Consider the following 13,006-nt stretch of genomic DNA (forward strand, 5'->3'; position numbering starts at 1 on the left):
CATCCCATGTTCATCTTTTTGGGTGTGGGTTACTTCACCTTAAAATATTCATAAATTTATATATATAGGATTATAATGACTTTGGAAAGGGCATATGTCCCTTTTAGTCAATGACATTTTAGCCATGTATAGTGGGTGACATGCAAAGATTTCTACCTCTACATATTCATATTTTTATCAGTGTCTCTTTCTGAGTGTAGCCAGAACTTCTGTCTGCTATAAACAAGGATATATAAAAAATTTGATATGATGTTTCTCTTAAAATTAGATCCCTATATATTTGTTTAGTTGCACATCCTCATGTTTTGCTGTCTTGTCATTTACTGTAAGAGAAGATTATAGCAATGTTTTGAGCTGCCCTATGGAAAGTGGACCAACCCTTTCTAGAACCTTGAGATGTTAATTTAATTGTATCTTTCTGAGAGATGTTGGCACAGATAAATCCCTCTTCCACGACTGTGGTACATGTAGTTTTCTGGATCATAGAGAATAAGACATAACATCTGTGGATTTGAGCCACTTTTTATTGGGGGAAATTTGCTAGAACAAATGGGTGCCTTAATACACTATAATAACATCCCTTATGATTTTTCTTAATGGTACCTGGTGACCTCAGTATTCACATTGATGAAAAGTAATAACACACTTTAAATTTAAAACAAGACTTTAAACCCAAGGGTTTTGAAGAATTCAGAATACATATCTATATTTGACTATTAATTTGTAGCATTATCTTGATCTTAGTGTTCCTATACAGAGACTGCATCACAGAAAATCTTAAACTTCAAATATTATTTTCAGTATGGCAAACTGCAAGTATAGTAAAAATGACAGCAACTACATGCTCAACCAAGGTATTAAGAGCAATTACCACTCAGCTTCTTTATCCAAAATATTTCTCAATGATAAATATCATATACAGCCAGCTAATCAGGCTGGAGTTCAGCTTTATGTCTAAGTAGACTGTGTGAATGCTGCTATGCTTTTCTACTCTCACACAATGTCTTTAGTTTGGCTCCTAGTAGTGCTATACACAGCATGATCACAAGAAACTTGGAAAAGAGTCTTTATTTCATCTTAAAGCTTATATTTGATCATCAGGAAAAGGCAACGGAGAAACTCAAAGCATGAATCTGGAGGCAAGATCTGAAGACAGGGCTATGGAGTGAAGCTGTTTACTGACTTGATCCCCCTGATTTGTTCAGCTTGTTTTCTTATACAACTCAACCATCTACCTAGGAGTGGCACTATTCAATAAGGACTGAATCTTTCTACATCAATAATTAATCAAGAAAATGCCCCCAAAGACTGACCTATAGATCAATATGATAGAAACATTTGGTTATTTGAGATTCCCTATTACTAGAAGATCTAGCTTGTGCAAAATTGACAAAAAACAACCAACACACTTAAAATTTAGTAAAATTGAAATGAACAACAGTAGGGGAAAAGTTCAGCTTGGAGATACTCTAAAATAAACAAGATATAGATGTTTCTGTAATTTCACTGTGAATTGTAGTTTTTATTCTTTATTTCCTCTTTTATTCTGTTTTACATGAAACAAAACCACATGAAAGCTGAGATGGTTCAAATCTATATACTTGAAACTGTATATTGGCAGTACAATCAGGAAAACTAGTACTCTATCTATTGCTGGTTAAAATGGAACATGCTCAAGTGATAGGCCCAAGAAAAATATGAATACCTTATAGGCAAGCAGAGTAGTTTCAGTAAAAGAATTATGGTTAAGTATTAAAATATTAGGATTCCAAAGACACTGGTTGCCTGTGAATATTATAATGATATACCACAAATGAAGTGGTTTAAAAAAAGAGTAATCAAAAGTATACAAAGCAGTTGAGTAGGTTACAATCTGTGCAACACAAGCCTAACAATTTGAGTTTTATCTGGAGGACAGAACTGACTCCACAAAATAACTCCACAAAGAACTGACCTCAATATGTATCCTTTGACTGATGTTCCTACGGACGAGCACAACATATACACACCTCTACCCTCTCTCTTCTCTCTTTCCCTCATACAGAGAAACACACAGGCACACAAACACAAACTTCTTTATTTTTGATGAGACTATATAGGTGTAGCATCTGATATTATTAGGCTACACTCTCTCACAGCAAACTCCCAGATAGTCTGATTTACAATTGCTCTGCTCCCTCTTCCACATTTTTCTCTGAGCCTTAGGTGTGATATGTGTTTTATAGATGTATGCATTGGGACTGGGATCTACAACTCTACACTTTGTTTATTATTTTCTGAAGTAGTCTCTGTCTGTTGCAATGGAAAGCTTCCTTGTTCAGGGTTAAGACCACATTTATCTATAGGTAGGTTTCCAGCACCAGGGATGGTTTCCTTCTTGTTGAGTCGGTCTTATGGCCATTAGGGAGATGCTGATTATGTAGGATATGTGAGACACAATTGCACCCTTAAGGTTATCAGGCCATGCTGACCAGTGTTGTGACTTGTAGGTGTCATGGTTAGGTGGGGCTTTTGCTTGCTTCCCTCTTTGGAAGCTTGCATATCACCTTTTGGTACCATGAAATCTAGTCCTCAGAGAGAGGGCATTCAGTTCAGTTCTAATTCAGGAACCTGTGGGCCTTGTGTCTGAAGTGTATACTGTCTTCAGTAATAGGGACTTACAGACCACATACAGTGGTCAAACATGGGCAATAGCAGTAGACTATATGTTTTGGGAGTCTCTTGGTTGACACTGACCAACTACTCAAAAGAGGGCTTCTTATACCTGAGGTTGCAATTTTTGTTAGGTGGTCTTTGAACATTTTCAGGAAGACCAGTTTCCCAGATAAGAAAATTTCATTGAAGCAACATGTGAATAATTTCAGAATTATGTGTATTGTGGGATTTTTTAAATATATAAATTATATATTTTTAAAATATATAAAATGGAATATATATAATAAATTCTTTGGTTGAGGGGCATATAGATTGTTTCCAGGTTCTGGGTATTACTAATAAATCTTCCATGAACATAATCGAACATGTGTAGTTGGGGTATAATTGAGAAGCCTTTGGTTATATGTTCAAGAGTAGTATACCTGAATCTTGAGGTGATTTATTCCTAATTTTCTGCAAAACTGCCATATTGGTTTTGCAAGCAGCTATATGAGTTTGTAATCCCATCATCAATGCAATCCCACCCTTGTTCCACATCCTCTCCAGCATAAACTTTGCCATCAGTATTTTTTATCTTGGCCAGTCTGATAAGTATAAGATGTGTCAGATGTGGGAATGGTGGAATGCTTTTCCTAATCTGTAGGCTTCCATTTTGTCAGTGTTCTTTGCCTTACAAAAACTTTTCAGTTTAATGAGATCACATTTATTAATTATCAATCTTAGTGTCTTTGCTACTTTCTGTTCAGGAAGTTGTCTCCTGACCCAATGTGTTTAAGGCTATTTTGTACTTTCTCTTCTATCAGGTTCAGTGTGGCTGAATTTATATTGATGTCTTTGATCCAGTTGGACTTCAGTTTTGTGTAGAGTGATAGATATGAACCTATTTGCATTCTTCTGCATGCTGACATACAGTTATACCAGGACCACATGTCAAAGATCATTTTTTCCACTATATAGTTTTGATTTCTTTTCAAAAATTGAGTATCCATAGGTGTCTGTATTTATATCTGGGTCTTCAATTTGATTCCATTGATCCACCTGTATATTTTATACCAATACCATGCTGTTTGGGGAATATTGCTCAGCTGTTAAAAATAATGATATCACTCAGGATAGTGTTTTCTATTTCCATCCATTTATATGCAAAATTCAAGAAGTCCTTGTTTTTTACTGCTGAGTAGTACTCCAATATGTGTATATTCCATAGTTTCTTCATCCATTCTTCCATTGAAGGACATCTAGGTTGTTTCCAGGTTCTGGCTATTACAAACAATGCTGCTATGAACATCATAGAGCATATACTTTTGTTGTATGATAAGGCCTCTCTTGGGTATATTCCCAAGAGTGGTATTGCTGGGTCCAGGGGTAAGATAAGGAGAACCCAAAGAAAACCATATAGGCATCCTCCTGAATATTAACCTTCATCAGGCGATGAAAGGAGACAGAGACAGAGACCAACATTGGAGCACCGGACATAAATCTCAAGGTCCAAATCAGGAGCAGAAGGAGAGAGAGCACGAGCAAGGAACTCAGGACCGCAAGGGGTGCACCCACACACTGAGACAATGGGGATGTTCTATCGGGAACTCACCAAGGCCAGCTGGCCTGGGTCTGAAAAAGCATGGCATAAAACCAGACTCTCTGAACATAGTGGACAATGAGGACTACTGAGAACTTAAGAACAATGGCATGGGTTTCTGATCCTACTGCACGTACTGGCTTTGTGGGAGCCTAGGCAGTTTGGATGCTCAACTTACTAGACCTTGATGGAGGTGGGGGTTCCTTGGACTTCCCACAGGACAGGGAGTCCTGATTGCTCTTCGGGCTGAGGAGGGGGGAGATTTAATTGGGTGAGGGGGGTAATGGGAGGCGGTGGCGGGGAAGAGACAGAAATCTTTAGTAAATAAATTAAAATATAAAAAAAGAAGTTATTAGCAAAAAAAATAATAATGATATCAGGACATTGGAAGGCAAAAGGAAAGAACTAGAAAAAAATTATGTTGACTATAGTAATCCAGACCCAGAAAGACAGACATGGTATGAAATCACTCATAAGTGGATATTAGTTGTAAAATAAAGGACAACCGTGCTACTATCCACTGACCCAGAGAGGCTAGGTCATAAGGAGGGCCCAAGGAAGAATGGATAGATTTCGTGGAGAAAAGAAAATAGAACAGATTTCCTGGGTTCTGGTTTGAATGGGGGCAGACAAGGATGAGAACATGAGGGATCAGGTTTGTGGGGGGATCAAGGGGGAGTGTACTGAAAAAGATGGTTGAAAAGGGAGGTATTTTGGTATCAGGTAAAAATCTGGTGCAAGAGAAAGTCCCATGAATTTACAAGGAGGACCTCAGCCAAGACTCCTAGGAATAGTGGATATATAGATGAACTGGCCATTTTCTGTGATAAGATTGTGGATGACTCCAGTTGTCATCAGAGAGCCTTCATCAAGTAACAGATGGAAACAGATGCAGAGATCCACAGCCAAACATTAAGCAAAACTCAGTGAATCTTTCTGAGGAGAAGAAGGTAGGAATGTAAAAACCAGAGGAGTCAAGGACATCACAAGAAAACCTACAGAAACCACTAACCTCAGCTCATACGAACTCACAGAGTCTTAACCAACAACCAGGAAACATTCATGAGCTTGGTTTAGGACCTCTGCATATACGGGACAGCTAGGTAGCTTAGTCTACTTGTGGGACTCCTAACAATGGGAGCAGGGACTGTCCCTAATACTTTGACTGGTTCTGTATGTCTGTGTCCTCTCTTCACACTTCAAGATTAATGTACAGTGGATATATGCCTACTTTCAACCTTGAAAAGCTTCTTCAAGAGAAACTTCACTGGTCTACATAGTGTCTTCCAAGACAGCTAGGGCAACACAGAGAGACCTTGTCTCAAAAAGAAAAAAAAAAAAAACATTTAAAGAACATGTGCAAGAACATCAGGTTGATCCTGGAATAAAATTAGGAAAGAAAAACACATGAAGTTTAAGGAATTAAAGAAATACTTTTGTGGTAGGGAGCTGTTTTTATACCAGTTGTCTATTTATGTCCGAGTAGATGATCCCATAGCCATCTGCATATGTGAACCAAGAATCAAACACAATGGGTTATTATATATAAGAAAAGAGAAGAAAAATTTGGGAGGGAGATGTGTTTGCAGCAGAGCCCAGGAATAGGTGGAGGGAAAGAGCAGGGAATAGACATGATTAAGATACATGAAAGCACTGCCCCACAACTAAAGACATTTTTATCATATTTCTTTAGTCATGAAAAATGTGGTCTTATTTTATAATAAGTATAAGAAATCCTGAGAATTCACCATTTAAATCTTAAATAGATTACATCTCAAAAAGTTGTCATTGTGTCTTTTTTAAAGCTTTTATTTTTGTGAATTTGCATTTCTATTTAAAAGAAATAGTTAATATTGTCAAACTGACTGCATCTTAGCATGATGGTCAGGTAAATTCTAGAGTTGCAGTTCTCAGCCTGTGAATTGTGACCCCTTTTGGGGGATCAAAAGAGCTTTTTCACAGGTATTGCCTAAGACCTTTGAAAAATAGATATATTTACATTATGATTGATTACAGTAGCCAAATTGGAGTTATGACATGGCAATGAAAGTAATTTTATGAGTGGGGGTCACCATAACATGAGGAACTGTACTAAAAAGTCACAGCATTTGGAAGGTTGAGAACCACTGCTCTAAACTGACTTAAGGTAGGTTCAAGAGACAGAGGCAGGTGCAATTCTGTGACTTCAAGGCCAGCCTGATCTACATAGAGAGTTCCCGGACACCAAGGGCTCCATAATGACATCCTGTCTTAAAAAACAATACAAAAACAAAAATCAAACAACAACAAAAAAGGTTAAAAATCTTCACTCTGAACACGAGCACACTACTTCATGGTCCAGACAGAATAAAAAGGAGAAAGGCCACAAGGTATCAGTCTTCATCTCACTCTGCCTCCTGACTGTGGATGTAATGCAACCAGATCCCTCAACCTCATGCTGCCATGCGTTTTTCCACCATGATAAACTGTACTCTTGAATTATGAGCCAAAATAAACCTGTCCTTCCTGAAGTTGCTTTTGTCAAGTATTTTGTCATATCAATAAGAATAGTAACTCATTCACATGTATTTGAGTACAATATCAATAAATATTAGCAAAAATCACAGCTGAACCATGAGTTTTGAAACCAGCAATACTTTTCCATTTTAACCTTTTCTCTCCAATGTTACATAGCAATTCTGTATGTTAACTTCTAAAAACCAAAGCAGAAGCAGAAGCTTAAAACTTATCTGAACTGGGATCTATGCATTTTAAGAGGTGTCTTCATTGGGCTTTTATTTTCATATTATTATGTTTTCCTGGGCAAGTGTAACTATTAGAAAAGAAGAAATGTATCTAAATAGTTTTATACTGCCATTTGTTAAACTATCCCTGGAGATCAACTGGAACACTTTAGGCCAGACTGACTGAGTATTATAAGATTCCTCTCTTGTTTAAATTCCAAAGTTGTGCCATTGATTTCTTTTTTATTGTAAGTTATTATTGCAATTCATGGTACTCTAGATTCCTGTTACACCATCATTCTAGATTTACTGCATATATATACCCCATAGTATATTTAGTACAATTCTGAATGCAAGCATTGGAAATACTGCATTAATAATTTGAAACCATGAGTCATATTTTATATACTTTTATTTTTATGATGTTATCAGATAATGAAAATAAATTTGAATGACTTGAAGAACTCTAAATCAGGCTTCTGGAGAATAGTTAAAATACTTGAAAAATAGTCAGTTACTATGGAGAAAGCGTAGACTAGTTTCACCTTCAGCAAATTCATTTTTTATTGCATATTGTCTTGTATTTGTTATATGTGTTCACTGAATCTTTTTTCCTAAATATTGAAGTCATTTATGTTTGTAAAATTGGAAACAAATCCACATTAACGATTTGGAGCCCTATTTGAATTTTCTCCCCGGGTAGGTATGCAGTGAAGCAGTAAACAAACAAAAACTCATGCAGAAATACAACAGCTTTAATATTCAAATCATAATTAACTTCACTGTAGTAACTCTTTACAATTACCATTGTTTTTGTTCTAAAAATCTAGTATATTCAGATTAAAAAGAAACTAATTTGGTTACTCTATCATAAGAAAAATATGCATAAGTGCAAATATCTAACAACTTCTCAGTATAAAGGGAAATGAATAAAAAAGTCTGTGTTTAAAAGAAGGCAATTGAAGACTTTCACCTGGTTCAAATTGCTCAATTACCGTGTAATGAGTTAGGAAGGCCTATAATGCACTACCAGAAAATACTCTCAAAGAACAATAAGAAATCAAAGTAGAAAGGGGCAAACTGGCTCCATGACTATAAGCAAGTCTAGAGCATTCGTATTTCCCCATCTGTAAAATACATACAAAGGTCTATGGCACTTACAGGAAATAAGGTTCACTCAAATTAGGAATATCTTCCAGCCTTAGAGTAGTTAAAACCAAAAAACTAAATTTATCCTTTAGGCCTTGTGCATTTTTTTTTTATTTTTAAGGGACACATTTCCCTAATACTCTGTCCTACCCTAAAGATCTCTCTTGCTTCAATTCCTAGTTTTTTTAACTCCATAGTTGATCACTATTGACATGGGAAGACATATAAGAAGCCTTTTATTTTATAATTATCGTGGGTGTTCAGCTTGATTAGATTGGTAGATGCCAAACAGGATAGTAGAGAACACTTTGGTGAGAGTGGTTTCAGAAATGATTGACAAGTAGGACAGCATGCCAGTGCACAGGGGTGAAAAGTGCTGGCTGAATGTTAATGGACTTCTCTAACAGACTTGGTGATGGTATAGGAAGAGTGCAGAAAGAAGATTCCCTATTACATAGTAACCTACTCTTGTTCTCATTCTTTGCTTCTTGTCAGTCATGACATGAGCAACTCTGCTCTGCTGAGACATCATGTTCCACAACAACCACAAAGACTACAAGCCCAGAACAATGGGAGTCAAGTAGCCATGGACTCTAACACTAAAACCTTGCAGCAAAGTTAATATTGTCTCATTTTTGGATTGTTAATATTGGGAATTTGTCATAGAAACCAAAGGCTGACGAAAGAACTGTCTTTTATCTAAAAAGTTCTTTCTGAATCTTCAGAATAGATTATGGATCATTCACATTAAATGAGGTCTTTTTGGGGATTATAAATTAGAATTATTTTTTCTATCATTTAAATTACATTTTTTTTCTTTTTAGGTTGCTTCCAATAAAACAAATTATATCTCCAATTATGTGGAGGTAATAGTTAGTTCCTGTAATTTAAGACCTATTTGTATGATGCAAATTTCTTTGAAGGTACCCATGTTTTTTCTAACTAATCATATAGACTTTCCTTTTACTTTATTATAGGCAGAAACTGTTTGTTTCTCAACTGCTCAGACCCAAATAATCACAAAGAAATTATAATATTACAAAACTGTTTGGCTAATAGCTTATGCATATTTCTAACTAGCTCTTGCATCTTAAATTAACCCATTTCTATTAATCTATAGGCGAAACTGTGGCCTACTGGTGAGATTCTGCTTGGCAGCTGGCATCTTTCTCCTTTGGCAGCTACATGGCATCTCCTTCACTCTGTCTAATTTCTGTCTATATCTCTGTTTGGATTTTCCACCTGGCTTTACTCCACTAAGGTATTGGCCGAAACAGCTTCTTTAATAACCAATGATAATAAAACATATTCAGAGCATACAGAGAGGAATCCCATTATATCAGTCTTTGTTAGAAAAATGCTGATCATTGACTTAAAGTATTTTTTGTGAATACTCTGCCATATGCAACAATGTACACTTTTGTTTGAGCAAGAGGCATTTACAGTTAGTAAGAAAATGTTGTGATGATATTGGTGAGGACTGCATAAGATTCAATGTGTCCTGAAGCCTGATTTGTCATATTATAGTAGAAAAAAGTCTACAGTTACCTAAAGTATGAGTAATAGTTTCCTTTTAAAGATTAACAAATATGTTGGCAAATTCTCAATGAGTGAGGAGTAGTTTACTAGATTTATTGATGAGTACCCCAAGGTAGCTCCACATAATTCTGAATATTGTGTGGCAAGGAATACTGAAGTCACCAAAACATGAGGACTTATTAACCTGGGTGTGAAAATGCGAGTAGCATGTTTTACCTCTCTTTTCACCTTCAAATGGTTTCTCTATAGAGAATAGGCTCAAAATCTTTATAATTTCATTTATTACTTCTCTTGAATCAGCTTTTTGAAGATACCACTTAAATTTTTCTAGGGACTTTCTCTAAAGTCCCCTATATTACCTCCATATTTATCTTACTGTGTGTAGCAATGAATTAAGTTTATTTTCTACCTCAAAAATGTTGTGAGGAGCCCCTTGTTCATTCCTGGCTGCTCAGCCCTGAAATAGTCACCCAGAAACTATATTATTTAAATAAAATTACTGCTTGGCCCATTAGCTCTAGCTTCATATTGGCTGACTCCTACACCTTAAGTTAACTCATTTCTATTAATCTGTGTATTGCCACATGGTTGTGGCTTACCAGCTAAAGTTCTGATGTCTGTCTCTAGTGGGGCTACATGACTTCATCTCTGACTCTGCCCTCTTTCTCCCAGCATTCAGTTAAGTTTTCCTTGCCTACTTAACTTCTGTCTTGCTATAGGTCCAAAGCAGTTTCTCAATTCGCCAATGATATTCACAGCATACAAAGGGGAATCCAATATCACCTGGTATGGGACAGAAGGAAGACTTTAGGAAAAAATTTTACTTTCTCCATGTCTATTTTGTCTATAAAATATTCTTCATTGAATATATGAATGACGTTTAAGTTTTCCACAATGAACAATAGATTTTCCTACAGATCCTTTTCCTGCAGTAATCTTTGAAGTTTCAGGAAGATGATGGATTCCCACAGCAACAACTCTGCCTGGTTGAGATGGCATCATAATGCTGATAGTGCTACTATAAGACAGGTTTAGTGGGTACCAGCAGCTGAAATGGTGCACCTTCTCATGATGTTCTGGCAAGAACTCCAAATAAGAACTTTGGAAAAAAAACCTTATCAACTGATTGGAAATCATTTGCAGCTATACTAGACAATAATTTTGAAACTTAAACATCCCTTTAATTTTGCAGGATCCCATAAAAAGTACATCACCCCCACAAATAAAATACTTCAACCAATAAACACCAGGAAGCAGTTTGGATAGAACTATGCCCATATTCCCAAATATTGTTTGTAAATGTTTCGTTACACTTAAAGGTAGATATGCTATAGAGATGGATACTTTGCATTGGTATGCATCTTGGCTTATTGATACAAATTTAAGGTCAAATTTGTTATATGTATATTTATTTCTGATCTTAATTAAGGTATTGCGTTTGTGTAGCTCGTTTAAAAATTTAATGTACAATTAAGAAAAATAAGTTAATGCATACTCATCTATAATAGTTAAGCTTGTAGTCATGTTAGATATTCTAGATGTATAGAGATATATTTCAGTTAGATAGGTATTCTTCAAATCTTTCAGAGACCTTCAGAATATGGCATTTGAAATGTTTTAAGAAGTTAGGACATTTAATGACAGTGAGACACATGTGCTCCTGGCAGCACCAATTACTTCAAGAGGAAGATAGGCATCAAAGAGGCTCCTTAGCTGGGCGGTGGTGGTGCACGCCTTTAATCCCAGCACTTGGGAGGCAGAGGCAGGCGGATCTTTGTGAGTTCGAGACCAGCCTGGTCTATAAGAGCTAGTTCCAGGACAGGCTCCAAAACCACAGAGAAACCCTGTCTCGAAAAAACAAAAACAAAAACAAAGAGGCTCCTTATAGACTTTTCTAGCCATTTGGGCAAGAAACTGCTCCTGCCTGTATTGCTGAACTGGACATGCAGGACCCACAGAGAAATGACTGCTGAACATTCCTAAAAGTGAGACAAGCTTTCAGGGTTCTTTTTTCATGAAAGAGTCTGTAGACATTATGCAGGACACATAAGAAAATGACTGACAAATTGCTAATATAGGCAGAACTGTCTTTGAAATTTCCTGCTTAATGGAAAAGTCTGCTGGAAACTATGGGACGATAGGATGTATGGATGCCCCAAAGATGCAGAAGAACTTTGGGCGACTGTCCAAGCAGTGAGATGTCTCTGTCAATTCTAGAGTTTTTGAATTTGTTTACAATTTACTTCCTGTTTACTTAGGTAATATTATTTTCTTCTGGAGTCTTTGATGGAATTGAAGAATTTATAGTATAGTTATAGTTTTCCTTAGTTATGATAAAAGATAAAGTAGATAAAAATATTGTAACTGTAATTCTTGCTTGATACCTGTTTTGTTATATGTAATTTTACTATGTTAAAGTTAAAGCCTTTCTTTTTGTTTAAACAGAAAGGGGAAAATGGTGTGGCAGATCTTTCTGTCTATGTGTTGCTTTTATTGGATAATGAATAAAGAACTGCTTTGAGCCTATGGCAGGGAAGAACAGAACTAGACTGGGAAAGCTAGGCTGTATGCTAGAAGAAAGAAGGGCAGAGTCAGAGAGAAGTCATGGAGCCACTGGAGACAGATACTGGGACCTTTAGCCGGAAAGTCACAGTTACATGGAGATATACAGATTAATATAAATGGGTTAAATTAATATGTAAGAGTTAGGCAATAAGAATCTAGAGCTAATGAATCAAGCAGTGATTTAATTAATACAATTTCTGTGTGATTATTTTGGGACTAAGCTAGCTGAGTGGCCAGGAACCAGCAAGCAACCCCCTTCTCCAACAGTCATCATTTCATTTCTAGATATAATTATCACTTTGGAAATAGAGATTCTAACAACAGTAAAGTCACAATGGTGATAGTTCAATAGCTTAAACATGGCCTTGATTTTAATCTGTCTCCATAAAAATTACAGTGCTATAAGAATTTATGGACCAAGTGTACAGGATGATTGACAATCACCAAGTGTGTGAAGCAGTTTCATTTGTCTTAGTAAATCATGTGCCATATTCCAGAAACCCCATTTATCAGGATTCTTCAATTCATACCAAAACATGTGGTTGACATTCTTATGTTAAAAGAGAGCATTTGAATTACCTGTGTTAGGAACAGAGCAAGAATTAAAAGTTGGAACTTTTCTCAGTGAGTGCATATTCTTTCTGATCTTTACCCTACAATACCCTTTTTTTAAAGATTTTTTTGTAGATGTTGTTTACCACAGTGTGAAGGCATAAGTCACAAACAATGCCACAGCAGTTTGGAATTATGATTAATAGGGTGGTATTTATTTAAAGGGGAAAAAACTTACAGATCA

The sequence above is a fragment of the Microtus ochrogaster genome, chromosome X (genome assembly GCF_000317375.1).
Source record: "Microtus ochrogaster isolate Prairie Vole_2 chromosome X, MicOch1.0, whole genome shotgun sequence".
Classification (NCBI taxonomy): Eukaryota; Metazoa; Chordata; class Mammalia; order Rodentia; family Cricetidae; genus Microtus; species Microtus ochrogaster.